The sequence below is a fragment of the Paramisgurnus dabryanus genome, chromosome 21 (assembly GCF_030506205.2).
Source record: "Paramisgurnus dabryanus chromosome 21, PD_genome_1.1, whole genome shotgun sequence".
NCBI classification, from domain to species: domain Eukaryota; kingdom Metazoa; phylum Chordata; class Actinopteri; order Cypriniformes; family Cobitidae; genus Paramisgurnus; species Paramisgurnus dabryanus.
The window spans coordinates 28,373,194-28,398,146 of record NC_133357.1 but is presented as its reverse complement, the minus strand read 5'-3'; the positions used below and the strand labels follow the sequence as shown (position 1 = coordinate 28,398,146).

Below are 24,953 nucleotides of genomic sequence, written 5' to 3'. Positions count from 1 at the left end.
ACTAGCAAAATGCTGTATTTCATAGTTTTTTTGTGTGTGTTCATAATGTAGACTAAAACAATACTGCTTTGTAACAAACAGTGGTTCTTAAAAGTATTTTATGAATTTCATGAATTTTTTAAAATGTTAAAACATATAGGGGCGGTTTCACAGAGAAGGATTAGACTAGTCCTATAGACTAAAATAAATGTAAGAGCTGTCCAAACTGAAAACAACTTACACTGACATATCTTAAAATACACCAGTGCCCTTTGTTTTGCCTCAAAATGCACACAAGTAATGTTTTTAGGAAGACATGTTTGTTCAAACTTGTTATATTTCCTAATTAAACTAAGGACTAGTCCTGGCTTAAGCCAATCCCTGTCTGGGAAATCACCCCTTACACTTTTGCAATTAGAGGCAAACCATAAAAGTGAAGAAATTGTTTTGATGCGGTTTAAAAATGGAATTGTATTATTTATTGTATTTATACCCAGGTGAAAAAGAAATATATTTAAATAGTATTTTTTGGGACATACTTAATATATTTAAAAGCTACTATACTAAATGCATATTAAATGTATTATATTGAACCCACTTCAAATATATTAAATGCATTTCAAGATATATTTAAAGTCAATTTTAATCTATTTGCATTATATTTAATATATTGAAATTGTGTTAAATTGGAACAACTTCAAATATATTTAGTGCAATTTAAGTGTACTTCTTTAAAATTCATTTGAAATGCACTTCTCATACACTTAAAAATACAGTTAGAATACATTTAAAGCTTAATTTAACTGTGCTTTAAGAACACTTTAATAGTACTTCAGCATATTAGAAATATACTAGCATTACATTAATAGAAATGTATTAGCATTACACTACTATTTTATTATAAAGCTGTTTTTAATATTTAAAATGTTATATTAAAATCATTAAATATTAAGACACAAACACAGATTTTGAATACAGAACAATTTAATATACTTCATATTGTGTTGTGTACATTACAAAAATATCTAAAGTAAATTAATCAAGCACAGAGACATACATAATCTCTTGACCAAAGAGAAACATATAAAACAAATATCAGAGAAATGCAATTACAGAGCTACTTCTATCAAATTGTACAACATTAAATGTATTAATGAAAAGTACACTATGAATATGCAATCACTAAATATTCATAAGGAATGATTATATAATAATCATAATGTAATTCTCTGCATAAAAAGTTAATGAAAAAAAAAATGTTTAAGTGCAATTTAAAGACGGAGTGCACAATGTTTGAAAAACGCTTTGGAAAAGACAATTGGGCCGACTACCAAAACACACTTGTAGCCAACCAGCAGTAAGGGGCGTGTCTACTAACTGACATCCTTGCCGAGGTTGCGTATGTGTGTGGTGGCTCTATCAAAAGAAGGTCCAGATTCTATTGGGGTAGAGGCATGTTTGTTTAGGTAATTTCAAATGTTAACATTGGCTTTCAAAAATAGTGCACTCTGCCTTTAACCAACTTAAGATAAACCTATAAAAAGCTGAACTAAAACACAAAACAGTTTAGATGTCACATGTTTAAGTGGAGGGTCATTTCTTCTTGCAATTCAGACACCGTAGTAATTGAAGACTGCTTTATCACACGGGCTGTGAAAAGGAAACAGAATATACCAATTAACCAATAATGAATGAACATTTGGCTATCCATGTTTAAAATAAATTGGCATAGATATGCATGTATGGAAGTTTTGTTAACTTCTCAGTTTACCTTTTAAAGCTTTGACTGTGTCCTCATCAAGCGTGTCAGTTTTATCTGTCAGAGCACTCTACAAGTGGGAATGAAGATAGGATTAGAACAGGCTCATGATATAAAGCAACCTGTGTGTATTACAGGATATGTTTTACATTGATAATTGTGTTTTATTTGAACCTAGATCATTTTCCATTGTTCATCTATTGTGGTCTTGCAAACTTAAGGTTCACCTCTGTTTAAGGAGATTTAAGGAAATCAGAAATGATGCCAAACAGGGCTCCAGACTGCTATCAAATGGTGGCATTTTGCCACCTAAATTTGATAGTGTGCCACTGAATTTTACATCCGGTCGCACATGTGCGACCAGCAAATTTGACTTTTTTTTTGTGATATGACACTGAATTTGAAACAGCACATTGTAGTTTCTGAATCTATAATTAAAGTATTTATTAGTAATACAGTATAAATTAGTAGACATGTGAATATTTGGTTAACATGTTGTTGTTCCGTGTGTGCCCCTAAATTTTCTGGTTGCGCCCCTAAAATTTTCAGTTGGGGGCCACTGTGCTCCTAGTAAAAAAAGTTAGTCTGGTGCCCTGTCAAATGGTATATGCAAGGATGACTAGGCCAAGTCCCTTACAGCTTTACAAAAAAAAAAAGTTTTTTACAAGAATAATTCAAAAGGACAGAAATTAGCCACCTGGAATGGATGTGTTGCAAACGTTTTTCTTCACTCCACATTTGTCCCGATTCAAAAATGTCAATAGCAGTTGATCTGAAAAACAACAGGCAGGTAAATGATGATTAATGATTTGTTTTCGTTTTAAGATTTACTTACCCCGAGTACAATATATTTAAGACAATATAATATAATCAAACCCAGCCTAGGCAGTTTTACAATCTCTCATAAAAGTATCCCTTCTTACAATGTCATTTTTGTGTCCATATGTAATTAGAAATACATTTAAAAATATACAAAAAGACAATAAGGTTGTCAAGATTGAACTGATATAAACATTAGCCATTGAACATTACTGGAGTTATAATAACCATATGGTCATATCATGGTATTTTCAGGTAAGACAGCTCAAACATTCATTTTAAACTAACGTTAGCGTTGCAAGAGAAACATTAGAAAAACTTAAACGTGAAATCAAATAGCAACAACAAACTTACCACCAAGAATAAGTCTTTCTATGAGCTATATCTTCATTTGTTCCTGTCTACTTGGGATCTGGTTGGTCATATTTATGTCGCTGTGCTAAAAAAAATGAAAGGTTTTAATGATTTCTGAAATGCTTAAGAGAAATGCCTACGTTAGTCAGAAAATAAAGATGTTCCAATTACCACACGCAACACAGACATAACGTTACATAAAAAAGCTGGGTTAAATGTAATGTAATGTTTACTTATTTAATAGTTAACTTAATAAAGAAATGCGAAAATCTGTCATCACTTACCCTCGTGTTGTCTCGTTCATCTCCAAACAAAAATACTTTTTCCCTCGACGTCAGATCCACTAAAACTGCTCACATTTTAAATCGAGTTGTTTTATCTTAGTCCTCTGGTGAAATACGATCGCCGATTAATTAAATAAATACGTTTAATGCAGAGTCGCCATCTAATTTAACAGTTTATACGTTTAACGCAAGCAACCGCATGCACCTCGTGAACTGAACTCAACTCACTGAACAACTACAGCTTTCAAATAGCACCGTGGCGTGTTACTATGACAACAACCAATCAGGTTTAGTCACGTGTGTCACGTGTGTTGTTTGAACATAAACACTAGCAAACGTGAGATTTTAAGCAAATCTTTGAAAAAATAGTTTATTATGCAATCGGAATGATATAATGTTGAAATGTTTGAGGAAAGTTCAATGTTAGCTTATTACAATTAATGAATCATGTTTTGAAAAAAGTATGTTTTATCCAAATATACTAAAACTTCACTAGAAGTACATTTGTGTTTAGCATATTTCTTAAAAGTGTAATTATGCATATATTTATTACCAGCATACTTTTAGTACACTTAATATAAATACATTAAAAATATTCTTAAGTTTAGCGTATTTCTTAAAAATGTAATAAAGCATATATTTATTACCAATGTACTTCTAGTACACTTAATATAAATACATTTAAAATATTCTTAAGTTTAGCATATTTCTTAAAAATGTACTTAAGTATATTTTTATTACAAGTGTACTTCTAGTATACTTTAAAAAAATATGTTTAAATGCAATTTAACGTATTTTTAATACACTTCAAATAAGTATGTTGGAAATACAAATGTATTAAAAACACACTATTTGTATTTTAAGTATATTTTTAATACATTAAATACTACGTCTTTTTGACCTGGGTAGTTTTGTATGATCTCCTGAATTTTTGATTATGCTATTGTGTACAAAGTGTACGTTACACACATTGTATTTGTTACATTACACAAAGTGTACACAAAGTGTAATGTGCTAAAACATATTAATTAAAAATAAAGTTAATACAATGTTGACCTGTTTGTTTATCTTGTGGTATTTAATTTTAAATGATCATTTTAAAAGGAATAAAAATAACCCTATATACATTTTTAACCCATTTATGAAGTCAAATTAACCCATTATTTTAGTAAAATTAACCCAAGTTTTGGGTAGAAAAAACAACCCATTGGCTGGGTTAAAATTATTAACCCATCTTCTTGGGTTAATTTAACCCCATATGGGTTCTGTCCTATATTTACCCAGCAGTTGGGTTAAAAACAACCCAATTTGGGTTGTTTTAACCCATTGTTTTTTAGAGTGTAGGTTACTGTAGGCTATTTGTATTGGAAAATTGACTTATTTGAATGTTTATACTCCTCCAATGTGTTGTATGTTTTCTATTGTTGTATTTTACAGTTTTACATGGCTTCCAATAAAATGCTTGAAGACAGTTCTGTTTTGAGTACTTTACTGGAGGAGTGTTAAGCTTACTGTGTATCTGAACACATAGTGAGGGCAGTACAGTAAAAAGACAACAAACTTCAAGATACTAATGTGAACTGGATGTACGTTGTTGTTTATTCCAAATGTCTCATGCAAAGTCTGTCAACACTGACCTGGAAGGTCTGGAAGTTAAGTCTGAGTGGGCTGCCTCATCCTCATCTTCACGAAGATCAAGCCGGTCCAGTATAGCTGCAGCGCAAGCTTGTGCTAAAGCAGAAGTAGCACGTAAAAGAGCAACCTTTGCAAAAAGAGAAATCGAGATGCAAGTTGAGAGAGCACGCATTGAAGCAACACTAAATGCATTAAAGGAAGAGTGTGAGTGTGAGGCTGAGGCTGCCTCAGCAGAAGCTGAAGTGTTGTAGGCACTTGTTAAAGCGGAGGAGAGCGAATCTGAAAGGAGAGGAAGTCATGTTCCATCAATCCACAGATCCATTGATTGTACAGAAGAATATATTCAAAACCACTTTTCTCATAGAGATAAGACTCCTCAATCTGCAAGTGCGTGCAACCTTAGTCAAATGCAATGTCATACAGACTTTGCAAGTCAGATACCAGTTACAACAAACGCTAATTCAACAGATGTTTTGGAACTGGTTACTTATTTATTTCGGCGAGACCTTATTACTTCAGGCCTTAAGGTGTTTGATAGCCAGCCTGCTAGCTATCTGTCGTGGAAATCTAGCTTCAATAATGTAGTGGAGGGGTTGAGCCTCAAGCCTAGTGAAGAGCTAGATCTAATTATCAAGTGGCTTGGTGGGGAGTCACTGCAACATGCCAAACGTATCAGAGCAGTTCATGTGAACAACCCAGCTGAGGGCCTGGATATGGTCTGGCGGAGGCTTGATAAATGTTATGGTTCTCCTGAGGCTATTGAAGCTTTTCTGTTCTCAAGACTTAATGATTTTCCTAAACTTTCAATCAAAGACAGTAAAAAGCTGTTAGAGTTCAGTGATCTACTTCTTTAAATATTGGCAGCAAAGAAAGAAGAATATTTACAAGGTCTGAACTTTCTTGATGCAGCAAGAGGAATAAATCCAATCTTAGAGAAGTTACCCAGTAGTATTCAAGAACAGTGGATAAGTAAGGGGTCTCGTTATAAAAGAAAGCATTGTGTTTCATATCCTCCCTTTTCAGTTTTTGTGGACTTTGTGTGTGAACAAGCAGAGATGAGAAACGATCCCAGTTTCCAAAATATAGAAACCTAATGCCCCTTTATCAGTAAATGGGACAGAAAATCCTTACTCTGTGGAGCATTTAAGGGAGGATCCAGATAAAGAATGCCCTCTTCACACAATGCCACATTCACTGAAAAGGTGTAGAGCCTTTAAAGCAGGGGTCTCAAACTCAAACTGGCTTGGGGCCATTTCTGAGATTGACATTTCATCGGAGGGCCGCAGAGCTATTTTAATGTTCAAAAAAGTACAATATTTTGGTAAATGTACCAAATGGTTTAAATTCTATTATTTAATGTATTATTATAATAATAATAATACTTGAAAATATATAAGCAGGGGTTTTTATCTTTTAAATATACATTATTTTATAAAAGTAAATCGTTTCTTAACCTTATCTTTAATAACTAAGGCCTATTAAAACATTGCACTTAACTAACAAATTAAATTTCTGTATACATTTATAAACTATTATAAAAAAATTACCATCAGCGTTTTGATTTATTTTGGATTGTTTTCAGTCATAGTATTGACTTCAGTAGTTCCATATTTGTTATTCCACAGTTTTAATGAATTTGTTATTATATGTGGAAAAATATTAATAAGTGAAAGTGATCCTAAAACTTTTGAATGAGTAGTCAATGTTACATAAGCTAGTTAACACTCTGGGGTCGACGGTGGCGCGGGCGCCGCAAACTCTTTATTTTTCAATAACTCCGCAAAGAGACTTAAATTACTCTGCTGATTTTTGACATACAGATATAAGTTATACATCATTTAAAACGTTAAAGTGTCTAGTTTTTTTTCTGTCCACTCCCAATAAAAACAGAATGTTGTGCTTTTCGCAAAATTAAGAAAATAAACATGATGCACGTTCTGTTCTCTCTCCCTCAGTGAAGTCTTTTCAGAAACGCGTCAGAAAAATAAACTGTAACTTAACGAATATTTGGTGTAAAAACAAAAGATAAATGTCTACATAATGCTTGGAATGTCTCCTTTTAAATGATATAAGTGATATTGAGAACAGATATTGTCATTCTGTGTAGACTGTATGAGGAGGAGAAGTACCGTATTTCGCCAGTTACCTCATTATCTGTAATGAGATCGGATCGCCACACCCCTGCGCCATTGAAGTGAATGAGCAGAAACATCCATATGCATGACTCGTGCCTCCTGCAGTCAATGGATATGCAATCCACAATCCAGTCTCTCCATTCCTTGTTGTTCCATCCGATTGCACCAAACATGACATAAATCCTTATTTCCTTGCGTATGTGTGTCAGTATCTCCAGACGCGAGTGTTTTCTTTGTTCTTCCGTCAAACAGTTCACGCGATTGGAACGCACATACACAAACACGCGAGTCAGGAAACTCGACGCGCTTTTTGGTATTCTTATAAAATACGCGATTGCAAACAGTACAATCCTTATTTAATTGCCTCTAAGCGCCTATCTCCGCACAGCAACTTTATTAAACACAGGATCACTCACTGCTTTCATGATCAACACGTGAGGTAATGGCGGCGGTTGTAAACAAACATTGATACGTTTACCACGCGTGTCCCTTGTTGTGTTTCGACTATAATGATTACAAATACACAAATAAGAGTCCAGACAACGATAGGCAGTTGTTCTTTTGAGCTTTTTACTGCACAAAAGTAAACCTCTCGCTGGCCAACCAAACACTAACCCTGTGTTGAAGTGTGTTCACTTTACGATGGCCAAACAGTATCTTTACCATGATTAAGCTACTATGGTTTTTAAAAGGTAACTTATACTTGTGAAATTAATAGAAAATATTTCAATAGAAATATATATAAATATATATAATGTGTGTGTGTGTGTGTATTTACATTATATTGAAAAGTAAACCTTATCATGGTTTTACTACAGAGAAAGTTACATTCCTGTTGAACATCCCCACAACGCTCATTATGTGGCTCATTATTCAACTCTTTTGTCTCTCAGCTGTCAATCACTGATTATTCAGGAGCTTTCCCGCCTCCACGCATACAGCCTTTCCAAAGCAAAAGAGTCTTAGAAATTGTAAATCAATATCTTGCTTTATGTGATTGAGTAGGCCATATGATTTTCACATCATTTTGAAGAAAAAACTCTAGACTACTAGATCCAGTTTGGAAAGTCTTGGGAAAACATGTTTAGAATGAGTTTTGTGGAGTTATATCAGTGACTTAAAAATTTTGCTTTTTCAAAAACCACGCATAAACATTTTTCTCTCAAAAATACAAACATGTATATACATGTTGATTATATGATATTGTAGCCCAGTTTGTGATGAACACCGTGTTATGAGACTTTTGCCATTAATATGTTTAAGCAACTGAAAAAGCACAAATGTCAGTGCATGTCAAAACTTCCCCAGGGCCCTAAAAACCCCTTAGACCCCAGAGGGTTAAACAGAAAACAAACATAATACTGCTCTGTGTAATTGCATAGAAAGCTATAATATATTACTTTATTATATATAGCAGTATACATACTTTTGTCCTCTGCAGGCTACGTTTCTCCTCATCTTTCCTCTTTTCTTAACCTGGGCACTTTGATGGCTCTTTTTCTTATCTATACTGCATTACATCTATGGCTCTGCCATGCGGTGTCTCCATAAGAAGTGACTTGTTGATGTGAACCCCACCGCAGCTCTTCTCTGAGCTGAGTATCCACCCGGAAATAACAAATCTTCTCTGGACAAACACTACAAAGTCCCGACCAGATTAACTGATCGCATTGTGACAATGATATGATTGACGCGAGGTTCAGATGAGGAATAAAAATTTGATCACGCATTCTGTTCTCCTCGCAATCACGGTGCGGCGCGGGCGGCTCATGGCTGCGTAGCAACAGGTGACGCCACCCCGTACGGAGCGCAACGTCAGAGCACTTTAGAAAGTAAGAAACGCCTTAACACGCGTTGTTAGACGCGACATGTGAACGAACCATTAAACAACATTTAAATTAAAAATCAGACGAATATATAACAAAGTGAATAAAAATCTTTCTGCGTGCCAGATTGTTATAATGTTGAAAGGTGCCGCGGGCCGCAAAGAGGGGAAGGGCGGGCCGCAAATGGCCCGCGGGCCGGGAGTTTGAGACCACTGCTTTAGAGGAAAAACCTTTGTAGAACGGAAACGTTTCTTGTTACAGCAGTCTATATGCTTTAGATGTTGTGCTTCAACAGCACACAAAGCCAAGGACTGCAAAGCTGTAGTGTAGTGTGAGGAATGTAATAGTGAGTGTCACATCTCAGCTCTTCATCCAGGACCAGCACCCTGGATTATGGAAGATTTTCCTGTACTGATGGATGAACACAGTGGGGAGCAAAGTGAATGCACACCAGTGGCAAATACTTCGATGTGTACTGAAGAGTGTGGAGAGAGATTTTGAGGCAATTCCTGTTCAAAAATCTGTCTAGTGATTGTTAATCCAAAGGGACAATCGGAAAAGAAAGTGAGAATGTATGTGCTACTTGATGATCAGAGTAATGGTTTGTTAGCAAGATCAGCATTCTTCGATATTTTCAAGATTCAAGGTAATGTTTGCCCATACATGCTTAAGACATGTTCTAGAATGACAGAGTCAGTAGGAAGAGCAAGTTGGCTTGTCGTTGAGTCACTAGATGGAGAAGTTTGTTTATCACTTCCAACTCTTACTGAATGCGATCTAATTCTTAATAACAGGTAATGAAATTCCAACTCTGGACATTGCACATAACTATATCCATATTCAAGCTGTAGCTGACCAAATTCCGCCTCTTGACCACAATTCAGAGATTCTCCTGTTGCTTGGCAGAGACATCTTTCAGGTGCACAAGGTACGAGGTCAGTGCAATGGTTGTCACAATGATCCCTTTGCTCAACAACTTGATTTAGGATGGGTCATTATTGGCAACGTCTGTCTTAATGGTGCTCATAGACCTACTCTTTCTTCCTACAAAACAAACCTCCTCTGGAACGGACATCCTAGTTACCTGAACAACATATTTATGAAGGTACAGTTGTCAGCTGAGCAAAATATGCCTATTGCTAGGCATAAGCCATCATACACGGATGTGGGTACATTAATTTTTAGACAGGATGAGAATGATTTTATCCTTGCTGCTTCAGTTGAAGATGAACTCTTCTTGCAAATCATGAATCAGGAATTCCGGAAAGATGATGCAAGTAGTTGGGAGGCTCCGCTACCATTTCGTATACCAAGAAAATGTTTACCCAACAATAGACGACATGCTTTGAATCGACTTATGTCTCTCAGTCGCACCTTGAAAAAGAATGCAGAGATGAAAGATCATTTTATAGATTTCATGAAAAAGATCTTTGAAAATAAACATGCTGAAGAAGCTCCACTCATTCAGGGAGATAATGAATGTTGGTATTTGCCAGTGTGGAGTTTATCATCCAAAGAAACCTGGACAGATCAGAGTTGTTTAATTCAAGTGCACAGTTTGAGGGTGTGTCATTGAATTATGTTCTCCTTCGAGGCCCAGACTTTAATAATAGCTTGCTTGGGGTCCTCATGCGTTTTTAGAACTGAACCAGTGGCAGTGACAACAGATATCCAGCAGATGTTCACAGTTTTCTCTGTTTCTTGTGGTTTCGCAACCACCAGCTTGATGGTGAGATCATGGAGTATCGCATGACAGTTCATGTATTTGGAAACTGTCCTTCACCTGCTGTGGCCATTTATGGTCTCAAGAGGACAGCTATGGAGGAAGAAGGTCAGTTTGGAGCAGAAGTAAGGAAATTCATAGATGGGTGATTCTCACGAAACCATTGAAACACCACGGCACTAATGATTTTAGATATGAAATGTGTAATATAGTAATATTAAAAAGCCTCAGAATTAACACAATACTGTGTTCTACCTTGCACAATGTGTGATTTCAACATAAGAATTTATAATTTGTCAATTTTATCTCATTTTCTGCTGAAATTCTCATTACCGCAATGCGTCCGGCTGTGTTTGAACATGCGTTATGCTGTAATTTAAACATATTAAAACAAAAATATTTAGAAAAAAAATAAATGGATGTTTTGCTAGACTACTTTAGATGACAGAAAAATAATTTACTGAATATTCATGTATAATAATAATGAAGAAAAATTAGGAAATTGATGTGTCCATGCCTGATGTTCTCATCCTCCGCAACACTTTTTGAGAACAGTTTAAGCACACATACAGAATTTTAATAAAGTTTGATTTTGAGTGACCAAGCACATGGACCAGTTACTTCAAGATGGCTACCAGGTAAGATCATCTCTTTATATCTTTCCAGTTAAATTTGAAAGATTCTCTTGTCAGAATGCTTACACGACATTTTGATTATCATTACCGAAACAGGTAGTTTTCTACATTTCGAAAATTGTTTGATTTAAAAATTTTTATGAAAATGTTCTTTGTTAAAGTCTAATTATATGCACTGAATAAAAAATGAGCAAAGCCTACGTGGCTTCTCTATTTTTAGCAAAACATACTGGGGTACCTCATCCTCCGCAACACCATTCTCTTATACCGCAACCATTTAATAGCAGTTGCAGTAAAGAGAACTTCTGTTTCGGAAATGAGAATTTAACCATATTTTTTATTACATTTAAATATATCTTATGAATTTAATATAAATTTAAAATGTAATAACTGTTGATATTTTGCTTTATGATGCTTCATTGTAGACAGTCAGCAAGTGAGAAAAAAGCTTTAGCAAAGGCCAGGTTGACAAAGTTCAGGGAGAAACTTAACAGCAACCCAGAATGGCTCGAGGAGTACAGAAGGAAGGAGAGAGAGAGGTTAGGTTTGGAGATGTTACTAGCAGGTGTAATTAGCAAAAAACACACTACAGTGTTAGGAAATGTACATGACACACACACAACACAACGCAACAAGTCTATACTACATGATGATGTGTACATAAATTTTTTTCTCCCATGTTGTGAGACATGTTAATTTAATGTTATGCTTTCTTTCCACTTTCAGGTATCAAAAACAACCTAGCGATGGCACGCCACGCATCTAGGTGCTGCAACATCAGTTGGATCACAAGATCCACAAAGTTGGATCCCATGCGTGCCAGCATCTCAGCTACCTGCGACCGCACAACGTGCGCTGTCTGCAGCGTCAGATTGCTGCCTGGGGGCGAGGGACAAAGGGAGACTAAAGGCGGCACCTCCATTCTGCGCAGTGCGTGAGTCACAGACACCAGAGAGGATGGCCTAAAAGTGCCCGGCGCTGTGACAGAAAGCAGGTTGCTGCGCAATTCATTAGGACTGTGCATTAACCCTTTCCGCCTCTGCTGTCTTCGCAGCATGTGGGCCGTGTTCGAGAGTGGGGGGGGCGTGTTGTAGACGCTTATGTGAGGACGGGCCCTGGGGCGAGCAACACAAAACCAACTGAGGAGAAAAAGGCTCTGTTTTTGAGCGGCTTCGTTCCAGACGGCAGTCCCCCAGGACCCAGTTTCTTGCATCATATACTGGAGGATTTGTGCCAGGGACTCTTGTGATGCACCACCGGTTCTGGTCCATGAGACACAGGGTGGTGAGGTAGGAAGTGGCTCACAGCCTTAGAGCTCTTCACCGCTTTCGAGAAATGCTCCGTGATTGTGCCCACCGTGTCGCCAAACAGGCCGGATGGAGAAACAGGCGTGACTGTGCATGACCACCATGAGTGGTCTTCGTGGCCCTTAGCGTGAAATCCGTAGCCATTCTCAGATCCCTGAAGGCATTTAGATCCGTGCTACCCTCATCCAGAGCCTTAAGCACCTGCGCCTAAAAGATCTGTAGGACCGCCATAGTGTGCAATGCAGACAGAGCCTCTCTCGGCACGGGTATGCTTTTTCGGACAGGTGTGCTATCATGAGGCTTCACTACCCTCAAAGCTGTGCCACACCATCCAAGGAAGTGGACAAGGGGCAGAGGTGAGCAGCCACAGCGTCCTTGATGGGGGGAATACACAGGTAGCCTACCTAAGAAAAAAAATGGGGGGAGGGGTAGCCCACGCTTCGGTGACTTTCCTCCAAGCATCAGCGGGCGGCCTGAGTGAAGAAAACAAAAGTCAAGCTTGCTTCTCTGGGGTTCTTGTGGGGTGCTCCACTCAATCTCCAAGTCCTGCACGGCTTTGAAGAGAATGCGCACCAGTTCCTTGTAGAAGGATGGCTGTGTGTCTGATGCACCACGTGGAGCCTGGTTCCAGTCTCCATCCAACGCTGTCAGAGACATCTCATCTTCCTCCGCCGGAAACCCAAATGAAACAGACCTGGCGGCTCCCGGTTCAGGACACAGGCTCTCGGCGACAAACTGAACCGGTTGAGCGAGGGGAGGACGACCACCAGCGGCTCTTTGCCGGCAGTGGGACACTTCAGTAAGAAACCTCCAAGGGCGATGTTGAGCCGGGTCCTGAGCACCTTTATCGGGAGATCCTCACAATAAGGGACACCCTGAGCCAACAATTGCCGCCTTTGGGTGGAGAAGCCCCAAGCAGAGCACACAGAGCTCGTGTGAATTGGGTGGGTCGATCAGACCTCCGCACCTCAAGCAGATTTGCGTCATCCCGGAACACAGAGAGCGCTGCTTACATTTCAACCTGAATTCAATTTTGCTGCCTATGAAGTCTGTCCTAAAGCATTTCTCGGAGCTGCCATTATGCAGCCAAAGTCATTGTCTCATAAGGCAGCGAGGGAACAAGTCAGCTGTCTAAACTTTCGGATACAGCCTCTCTCTCTCTCTATCTCTCTCTCTCTATCTCTCTTTCTCTCTCTCTAATCGAAACAGATACAGAATGGTAAAAGGTCAGAAGACCAAATCATATCCAGCAAGGAAATATTTTTCATCTTATTTACACAAATGTTTTGTGATATCCAGCTGACATTAGCTGGCCATTTCTCAATCTGATGGCTGCAGCCTTCAGAGCTCGCATTTGTAGGCAGCATATGTCATCAAGACCATCTTATTTCAGTATGTTAAATGCATAAATGGGGACTTAAATATGACACAAAGGAATATTAATATAAGCCTTCCTGTTCTCATGTTTTTTCTTTAATATTTTTTTCAAAGACTACACAATAAAACAGTTTTGAACTTGAATGCATGATGCTGTAAATATTATCAGACTTTCTACTTTAAAATTTGTTTTTAACAAAATCTCAGGCTAGTATACGTATTCTCATTACCGAAATAATTAACCTCATTTCCGAAACCTATGTATCATTACCGCAACAGATGCTTATTAAATGTTAATTTCATTAGAAGCATAATACTTTGATTTTAAATGCATGTGCAGAATCTCCAAACTATGTTCTTTCAGGTTTGTCATGTCATTTTGAAAATGTGTCAGGTTTCTTCGAAATATAAAAAAAAAATAGTTGTAAATAGTGGAAGGTGTTGCGGTATATGAGCTAAATAAAACAAAATAAAAAAACGTTAAATTTAAAATAAATATTATTTCAGAATTTCAATTTACTGTGCATGACTATTAATAATAAAGTTTTAAAAATGTGAAAATATATTAGCTTTTCTAACAGTGTTGATGTTTTCTGACTGTTGCGGTAATGAGATTTTTTAGGACTTATTTTTGAAATTATGTTACAAAAAGTGTTAAATGATAAGTAAAAGTTTTTAAATTAATGTTCCCATATACTTCAGACTTTGTTTCTAATGTCTGGTGGGAAAAAAAGTAAATTTAAGCAATTTTTACATTTTCATGCTTGACATTTTTACAACCCAAGTTTTCGTGAGAATCACCCAGATAGACATTTTTATGTTGATGATGGCCTCAAGTCATTCCCCACAGTGGAGGAAGCTGTCAGTGTGGTGAAAGCAGCTCAAGAGATGTTGGCCCAATCAAATCTTCGATTGCATAAAATTGCATCCAATAAACTGGAGTTCATGAAAGCCTTTCCTGCTGTTGATCTTGCTATGGGTTTACAAGACATTGATGTTGGTCAAGACCTTTCCTTTGAGCAACGGAGTTTAGGCCTCAAATGGGACCTAGTTGGGGATACATTCACTTTCCAAGTGGCTGATGTCAATAAACCATATACTCGACGTGTGTGTTATCTACTATCAATAGTCTTTTTGATCCACTTGGATTTGCTGCTCCTGTGAGTATTCAAGGTCGAAAGATTCTAAGAGATTTGAGCATTGATGCCTGTGATTGGGATGAACCACTTCCCAATCACAAGTTTGGCGAATGGCAGAAATGGTGTACTACTTTACAAGATCTAAAAGATGTAAAGGTTCCAAGAATGTATACAACAATTTCTCATTTGTATATTCAGGAAAAGGAAGTCTGCATATTTTGTGAAGCATCAACGAAAGCCATTGCTGCTGTTGCCTACTTGAAGGTCAGGGATACTGAAGGACAGACAGAGGTTGGCTTTATATTTGGTAAGACAAAACTGGTTCCAAAACCTGATCTTACCATCCCTAGACTTGAACTCTGTGCTGCTGTTCTGGGAGAAGAGGTAGCAGAAGTAATCTCTGAAGAGCTGGATATAGAGCTGAAGAAAATGACATTTTTAATATACAGCAAGGTAGTTCTTGGTTATATATCCAATGAATCAAGACGTTTGATCTTAATCTAGCTGATTGTGGAACAAGGGCCGTTTCAGCAAATCAACTTACTATCTCTGCAAGGCTAACTGGTCCAGCATTTTTATCTCACATGCAAATTGGTCAACCACTTGAGGAAGCCTTTGAACTTCTCCATCCCGAGTCATACGTAGAAGTGCGGCATGAGGTAACATCATGTTTAACAAAACTTTCTCCACACCTTGGAAGTGTACGTTTTGAAAGGTTTTCAAGCTGGACATCAGGGGCCGTATTCACAAAGCATTTTATCTTATCACTAAGAGTACTCCTAAATCGCACTAAAAGATTTTAGCTAGGAGTTTTCTCTTAAAAGTTATTCACAACGCCTTTCAGACCTACTTTTAGTAAGGAAAAATGATAACTCCTAAACTAAGAGTGAGTCTTCGTTGCTACGGATGACGTCAATTCTCATGCACGAGCTGCCTCGCAATGACCACGGTGATTGGTTGTTAGATGACAGGGCTGTCATGCGTAACATAACACAGACGCACCAAATCATGGAATTACAATATCGAAATATGTCTGTGTCCTATACAAAATAATAATAGTAATGCCATCAAAATGCATATATTAAAGAAAAGTTGTGAATTAAATTAAATTAAATCAAGCCTAATACAAATGAAAACCGCCAATTGCCTAATAATAAAACGACTTTGCATTACTTGCTTGATTAATGTACATCCTATTAGCCTAAATAGACTACTTAAAGCAAGGAAATGTTGCCCATATTAAAGAAGCCTGCCTAATGTAATAAATAAATGATGGTGGAACTCGCCAAAAGAAAGCCCAAATGGATGCAGGATCAGTTACTGCTGCTGGCCCAGTTGGTGCTGGAAAAAAGAAACGTAATAAAAGGGAAATTCGGCACTGAGATATCAAGCAAAACTAAGCGTGAGACATGCGAGAAAGTGATGCGCGGGTCAATGTACAAAACAACTGGCACCCGACCAACGTTTTCAACTAACCCGCCCGCAACTCGGACCGCAAAAAATAAAAAATAAATAGTGTACCCGACCCGCTCCCTGGCCAGCATTTTTTTTAAGTAGTAATTGTTTAATAGTTAATTGCCATCTTTATTTCAAACGACCCGACCGAACGCGACCCGAATATCATAAAAAATATTTTTGGATGACTCGTGACCGCGGGTGACCACATGCATCCGCTCATTTCCGATCAACCCGCGCATCACTGGGGAGAGGATTTGTTGCAGATCAATGCAACATTCCCGCTTATGTCGCGGACCCCGGACGAATGCGAGAGGCGGTGGTATATGCATTACAATCGCAGTAGAGGGTTGAGATTGCAGCCTTTAAACAGACTAGCATGGCAACAGGTATGCCTATAATATTAAATATTTAATATCATTATTGTTTCATGTAATTCTAAAAAACTTCCTGCTTGTCATGAATGTAATGAATTATGAAACAAATGTCATAAACAATATGCTTACATTAAAGTGTGCTTTTAAGTATGTGCAATGCTTTTGAGTTGGTGAAACTGTCCATGTTAAGGAGGATCAGCACCTAAGACATTTTAAGATCCTTTGTGAATAGGTCTTAGTGAGTTAGGAGTCCTCTCGACTTCTTTTAAGCTGTCCCAGACTTAGGTGCTACTTTTAGGGCTAAAATGCTTTGTGAATTACTCTTAGTGAAAAAAATTAGGAGTCCTAAATTTAGGAGTGACACGCCTATTATTTTTAGGAGTTGCTTCTAAATTCGCCAGTTAGGAGCTACTTTTAGCCTTAAAATTCTTTGTGAATACGGCCCCAGCTCTTAGAGCTGTTGCACGACTTTCACACATAGCTCAGTCTTTCTTGAAACCGCTCAAACAGGATTCCTGCCGTGGGTGGCATATGTGTAAGGAACCTTTGAATCTGGCCCAGAGGGAGGATTCAAAGATCAAAATTATTCTTGCTGTTCAAACTGAGATCTATTCGGAGGAGAGAGAGAATATTAAACAAGGAAAACCTGTCCAAAAACAAAATTCTACCAGAAAGATTCGAAGATAGGTTAAGAATTGATATGAGTTTATTTAACAGTAGTTAGCAACCAAGGTTGGAATGTAACACAGTATAGTTCTTTGGCGTAGGCCCCGACCATAGTTCAAATCCGGGGTCACGGATTCTTGCGGTTCCTGTCTGAAGATGAAGACAGGCCAGAATCGAATCCCCCTCAAGTATGGACGGAACCGACCTGGTGATGGTGGTAGGGAGGGTGGGTTGTAAATGCTGGCATCAGTATCTGCGAACGCAAAGACTCGTGAGTACGAGGCTTATATACTCTCAGCATCAGGGATGATTGATTGCGCCTTGTGAAATGAATGACGTAACATTCAAGTTTCCTGGTAGAACTTACGCTACGCTAAGCTAACATTTCTACCAGAAAGACTTGAAGATAGGTTAAGAATTGATAGGAGTTTATTTAACAGTAGTTAGCAACCAAGGCTGGAATGTAACACAGTATAGTTCTTTGGCGTAGGCCCCGACCATAGTTCAAATCCGTGGTCACGGATTCTTGCTGTTCCTGTCTGAAGTGGTAACGATGATCGGTACCCACCAGTGTTTCTTAGAGGTTCCTGAAACCGAGATAAGAGAAATTGTTATCTACTGACATTGACGGATGCCATAAGAGGCCATGGGATTGCCGCTTAGGCCGTAGAAGGCAGCAATATGCCGGAGAGAGATAAGCTGGAGAGATAGGCCGCGTAGACCGTAGAAGGCAACGATATGCCTAGTGGGAAAAAGCCGCGTAGGCTTTAGAAGGCAACGATATGCCAGACAGAGATAGGCCGCGTAGGCCATAGAAAGCACCGATATGCTTAGTGAGAAAAGGCCGCGTAGGCCTTTGGAAGGCAACGATATACCAGAGAAATAGGCCGCGTAGGCCATAGAAGGCAACGATATGCCAGATAGAGATAGGCCATAGAAGGCAACAATATGCCGAGTGGGAAAGGCCGCATAGGCCATAGAAGGCAACGATATGCCATGTTGAGAGAGGCTGTGTAGGCCATGAAGGGCAAAGATATGCCAGGGTTAGATAGGCCGCGTAGGCCGTAGAAGGCAACGATATGCACAGTAGGAAAAGCCAACAGGTTAGCTTGCAATAAGATTCACCACAACCAGTTTTGACAAAAGATACATACCATTAACATGTCCGTAAATGTTGACCGTAATGTCAGCAGTAGAGGAAATCCGTAGAAGGCTGGCACGTTAGGCTTGATAGCAGAGAGGCCGCGTAGACCGGAAAATAAAGCCTTGTTAGGCTTGATAGCAGAGAGGCCGCGTAGGCCGCAGAAGGCAACGTTATGCCAGAGTGAGAAATAATATAAATGGTGCAAAGGCCATGATATAGCATGCTTGAATACACCACCACCACCAGTAATTTGCTTAAAACATACCTTGATTATTGCTTGCCATTATTGAATTGAATGTCATAGTTTTTTCCTGCACACGGTGAAATTAGGAGCGCGGCTTCTGATGAAGAGAGACAATTGATGTATGCATGCTTTTATATTGTCATTATAAAAGTAGGGAGAAGATTAGATGGTTACAAACAAATCTGACTGATGCTAAAGATTGCACGGTGTCCCTGTTGTTTCTTGTGTTTCCCCAGTCTTGTACTCTTTATTTGAGGTTCTGTAATGTCATCCATGTCTGTAGTTCTTGTAGTTCGTTGGTCCTTGTTCTAGATTGTTTCCCAGGTGTGTCTTGATATCTTGTTTACCCACATGAATATATACAGTCCTTGTGTTTCAGTTGTCCTTTGTCGAGTATAGTTTGCTGTCATCACTTTTTTGTCCTGTATTCTGGTCTTCATTCTGGTTCTGCTTTGTGCACACTTGGGTTTTTAAGAAATAAACCATTGTATTTGGATTCGTTGCCTTGTCCTGCCTGCTTCGCCAAGACACACAGATGATTATAAAATTCTCCGTTTATGATGTAAATTAAGACCCCCCCCAAAAACTGAGGAGCGGTATCAGTAGGTTGTGCAGTTGATAGATGGACGTACTCCGAAAGTAATAGCCTTCTAGATGAAAGTTTACAGCTTAAACTTTGATTAACCATAATAGCATGATTAAATGTGACAGTTTTGTGCTAACAGTCTTGCATGATATGCACTTAAGAAGTTCTGAATTATTTGTTTAATGAAGATCCTCCGCCACAATGGTATTCCAGAAACGATCGAAGTCCGCACCATACACAACCGCGGACATGAAACGTGACAACCTGCATGCACGCGGCAAGTGCACACGGCCCAATACTAACGAAAGCTTATTTCTTGTACATGTAGCAATTATGCATGTTCAAATCCTTGCAGCCATTTGCAATTAGAGTTCCTGGAAGTCGATAAAGAGCTCTGTTGGTATAAAGAGCTCTGATGGTAATGCAGGCACTGAAAATAAAGCACTTATAGAACTGCATGTCCATAGTCTGTGTAAAAACATGTATATAATTTTAAAATAGCTTGCCTCATGTATGCAGCCGCGCTGTTGTAATGGTTTAAATCCTAGATGTGGTTATATGGAAAGTTGATGCATGTTCCGCTATTTTCTTGAGGATGCAGAGTAAGTGGATTGTACACATCTAATTCCAGACAAAGTTTTTTGTAAAGTTATTATTTAGAATCATAACTGCATGATTTTTTGGCTTTCCCAGGCGAAAGATTTCCATCGTGAAGCAATCATCACGATTTCTATGATCGTGGCTCTTCGTCGGTGGTACAGTGTTGTACGGTGGGAGAAGTTCAAAGACGGACGTTTTCCTGGTTTTGCGTCCAAGATAGCCTACAATAGTTTTCTGACAGTGTCAGAAATTCAGCATGATCATCGCACAATGCGTTTGCTGCTACAATCTTGTTGGAGTGCAAAAAATCCTGTGGTGTATTCCAGGCTTTAAACAGAACATAGGATTAAAGTAGAAACAATTAATTTCAGATGCATTCCATTTCTCCAGTCATGTTGGAATTCATTAAAACAGCATATGACGATTAGAATTAAATAGTTGAAACTCATAAGATAATCGAACACCACTGTATTCCAACATAACACCACTCGAATAAATACTTACACATTATTTCCATTGGGTTCCATGTTAAAACAAGAAGGAATTGTGTTTATAATCTGTAGTTATAACTGGTGGCACCACCATTTCGGACGAAACATATATTGCCAACGTTCAACAGCACTTTAAATTGAAATTACGTGCTGTGATTTAAAAGCTAGCAGTCACATTACATCTTCAAACCAGTGTCCAGACATCCGCTGTAGCCTACCCATGCACTTAAATGGTTTAAACTGATGCAACCTGTCGTGTTCTTAAAGAGGCAAGGTGCGGGTTTTCCAACTTTATAAGTGAGGTCTACTGCATGAAAAACAAACTCAACATGAGGGTGTACAGGCTCAACTTTTGTTGAGACATCCGCAGACGCACACCGACCAAAACAACGGCAAGGCCATGGGAATAACACCAACGCACATTTTAATTCTATTAAATACACCACGCAACCTCAGCTCGATCCGTCTCCATGTCGCGCTGTGTAAGATATAGTCATTGCCATCTTTCGGTTGTAAAAACATGTAATGCGCACTATCAGCCAATCCAGTATAATGAATAAGAGAGCTTACCTTAGGAGAAGATAATCCAGATAAATAGATAGGATGTTCAACGCGACCCAGCTCGGATAAGAAGTTGACCGAGATCTGGAATAAAGTTACATTTGAGAAGTACAATAATAAGTTGATGCGTTCTCGTACTTTATGCATGTCCATAAATAACTGAAGATCTTAAAGCGCAAAGCTTTAGATAGAAACATTTATGCTGAACCCCGTGCTCAATAAAATTGACAATATGCATTACTGTTGCCATTCGACCACACGCACACTTACTATTTGCTCAGCAACAAAATGTGGGCTTGAAAACTTTACGTTGTATGACCAGGATTTATTCTCAATGAGATATTAATAGTGTGTCCTACCATAAGATTTAAAGTTTGTAAAATAGCGTATTCCCGTATCCTTAAAGTCTGTAATTAGGGTCAGGTACGTGGGTGAAGATCTAACGTAAATATTTGCCGTTGATCTGTACAGTTTGCATGAATAACTGTTAGGCATTATGCAACTTGCATTGTAGTACCGAAGCAGGTATAGGACGTTGCAAGAACCTGTTACATGAATAAATGTTACCTTATATTTATTTTTAGTAAACACTGAAAGGGACAGTTCAGATGAATCTCGTATACTTTGCGCATTCCTTATTCCAATGAAACACACGAGCATTAGACCATGTCATTCGCCTCTTTGCGGCATGTCATGCATACACGCCGTATTTAATTTGTGATCGAAAATTTAAAAAAAATTTGCGAGCAATAGCCGTTCATCAAAGTCGATTCAATGTCTTTGCTTCACAAAACATACGCGTACTGTTTAAAATTAATAATTAGCGGAGCATTTCGTATTGTAGATAGAAGACAAAGATCCTGTGATGAGGGAGATATCGACCTTCGGCATTCTTCCAAACCTGCTACGGCGACTGCCAGCGTGCAGGTGCAGCGCTTCGCCAATCAATGATGATTACTGACATCCGCTGCGGGCGTTCAGAGTGTGCGACAGTCAATTAATATTATAGTTACACTTTACAGATCATCCAAATGTTCTTACAATGTTCATAAAAAGAAATGGCCTGTGGTATCCTTCCCTGTGTACTGCAGGGTTACACACTTTTAAGGAAGCTTGCAGACTTCCCTTTTTAAGTGTTTGACCTTCTGTGAGAGCTCCTCGCGATGGTGCAGGTGAAACGAAACGAAATGAGAAAATCCCAGGAAAACAGTTCGAATGCCCGATGAAATCACTCAACATTTAAATCAGCGTGTTATGGGTAACTAACGCATTAGTGTACATATGCACTGGACATCGAGCGTGTAAATGCTGGCATCAGTATCTGCGAACGCAAAGACAGGTGAGTACGAGGCTTATATACTCTCAGTATCAGGGATGATTGATTGCGCCTTGTGAAATGAATGACGTAACATTCGAGTTTCCTGGTAGAACTTGCGCTACGCTAAGTTAACATTTCCCTGGTTAAACTCTGCCCATTTATTGATTCTCAAGGTGTACTCAGAGTTGGAGGACGATTGTCAAAAATACAACTTCCATTTAAGGAGGTGCATCCAATTATAATTCCAGGTAGACATCACCTCTATACTCAAGTATTACCATGAGAAAGTTTGCCACCAAGTTCGTCATTTTACAGAGGGGGCTGTTATGACAGCTGGATACTGGATTGTTGGTGGTAAAAGGCCTATTAGCAGTGTAATATACAATTGTATAATATGTCGCAAGATTCGGGGTAGACTGGAAGACCAGAAAATGGCAGATCTACCTGTTGATCGCTTGAGCACAGATCCCCCTTTCACTTATGTGGGTTTAGATGTGTTCGGCCCATGGTCTGTCGTTACAAGAAGAACACGGGGAGGACAAAGTTACAGTAAGCGCTGGGCAGTTATCTTTACGTGTATGAGTACATGAGCCATCCACATTGAAGTGATTGAAGCAATGGATGCATCTAGCTTTATTAATGCCCTTAGAAGATTCTTTGCAATTAGAGGACCTGTAAAACAATTGGGGTCTGATTGTGGGACGAACTTCAAAGGGGCTAGTAGAGAACTGCAGCTTGATTCTACATGTGCCTACAAATCTTTGGAAAGCTATCTTTCAGAGCAAGGTTGCACTTGGGTATTTAATTTGCCACATTCATCACACATGGGAGGTAGCTGGGAGAGAGTGTCTCGGCGCATTCTTGATGCTATGTTTCTCAAACTCAGATCCAAACTTACCCATGAAGTTTTAACAACTTTTATGGCTGAAGTCACTGCAATAGTGAACTCAAGACCGTTAACATCTGTATCTTCAGATCCAGAACAACCTCTTATTCTCACTCCTGCTATGCTTCTTACGCAGAAGATTGGAGCACATACTGTACCACCAGGACAGTTTGATGACAGTGATCTCTATAAACGACAGTGGCGACAAGTCCAGCATTTAGCCAACGAATTCTGGAAGAGGTGGAGAAGTGAGTATATCTGTAGTCTCCAGAAATGAAGAAAGTGGACTCATGAGAAAGTAAATATGCAAGAAGGAGATCTTGTCTTGCTGAGGGACATCCAAGTCAAGAGACAAGAATGGCCTATTGGCCTAATCACCAAAACTTTTCCTAGTGATGATGGGAAAGTTAGGAAGATTGAGGTGAAAACTGTACGAGAAGGTGTTCCCAAGTTATTCTTGAGACCAATTTCTGCAATTATTCTTCTTTTGAGCAAAGAGGGAAAGGACTTTTGTGGTTAGTTTTATTAAATGGACACAAGATTTATTTGCTTCTAATGTTTGACATCTGAAAGATGTCAGGTGGGGAGTGTGTGTGCTGCATCCTGTTGTATATATCTTATTTAAGTGGACCATGTGGTGGTCAGCCATATTTGTTGTGTTAGTGCTCCAAGAGGATACATGAGTGTAATCCCGCTCCATCTTCACTTTGTGGGTTCTTGGACAAAGCATTGTCTGTAAGTTTTTTTTTTTTTTTTTTTTTTTTTTTTTTTGTATTGGAAAATTGACTTAAATGAATTACATTTACAAATATTGCCTAGAGCTACTTGTTACAAACAATAATTATGAACAAGTGTCACATTAATGTCAAATAACCTTAGGAAATACACTCCTGAACAAAATCTTAAGACCAGGGAAAACATCATAAGTATTCTCATTTTATGCTGGTAAATCATAACCAGGTAGTACCTGCTGCTTCAAAATCCCAAAAGAAGAAAGAGGAGCAAGAGAACAAAAAAGTAGAAAGTAAGCAATTTACTGCATTTAAAACTTAAACGGGCTGTTTATCAGCTGATCAAAAGTTTAAGACCACACACTAAAAACTCCTGGGTCAAAAACAACCCATAATGGGTTATTTTTGACCCAACTCCTGGGTTAAAAAGGGACCAACTAATTTCTGGGTTATTTCAACCCAGAAAAATGGGTTATTCTTTTTGACCCAACTTCTGGGTTAAATACCTGACCCAACTTCTGGGTTAAAATAACCCAAAATTGTAGTTAATATAACCCAACTTCTGGGTCAAAAGAACAACCCCAATATCTGGGTGGAAAAACCCAGAAATTAGTAGATCCTTTTTAACCAAAGGTCAAAGATAACCTAAATTGTGTAACTATGCCTTATTTCAGAAAAGAAAAATTCAGACACTTACACACTTCAAGCAGTTTTAAATTTTTATTGGATTCAATTCAATTCTATATAAAAATGCACACTTGGACCTATTTATTTTAGGTCACACTGTAATAACATTAGAAAGGAAAAATAGAATAATAAACAACTCTCAAACATTTGACAACATTCAATAATTGGATTGAACTTGAGGCTTTAAGTCTTCAAACATTGGTTGTGTGCAGCTTGAGATCTCCCAGAGGGGAAC

At 38.4% G+C, this 24,953-nt stretch overlaps 1 protein-coding gene and 1 long non-coding RNA gene across 3 annotated transcripts in view; one reads left to right on the top strand and one right to left on the bottom strand.

Annotated features, from left to right (window-relative positions):
- LOC135775928 (alpha-2,8-sialyltransferase 8F-like) overlaps nt 1–24,953 on the top strand; it is a 1,056,838-nt gene that overhangs the window by 815,219 nt on the left and 216,666 nt on the right. The gene's annotated exons all lie outside the window — the stretch shown is intronic.
- LOC135776128 (uncharacterized) lies at nt 1,322–3,480 on the bottom strand. Of its 2 annotated transcripts, XR_012335651.1 has the most exons (5): nt 3,196–3,480; nt 2,912–2,996; nt 2,436–2,510; nt 1,751–1,808; nt 1,322–1,629 (listed from the first exon to the last, which is right to left on the bottom strand). It is a non-coding gene; the product is annotated as an uncharacterized lncRNA (long non-coding RNA). The 2 variants fall into 2 exon arrangements; XR_010544052.2 differs by having other exon boundaries at nt 2,912–3,480.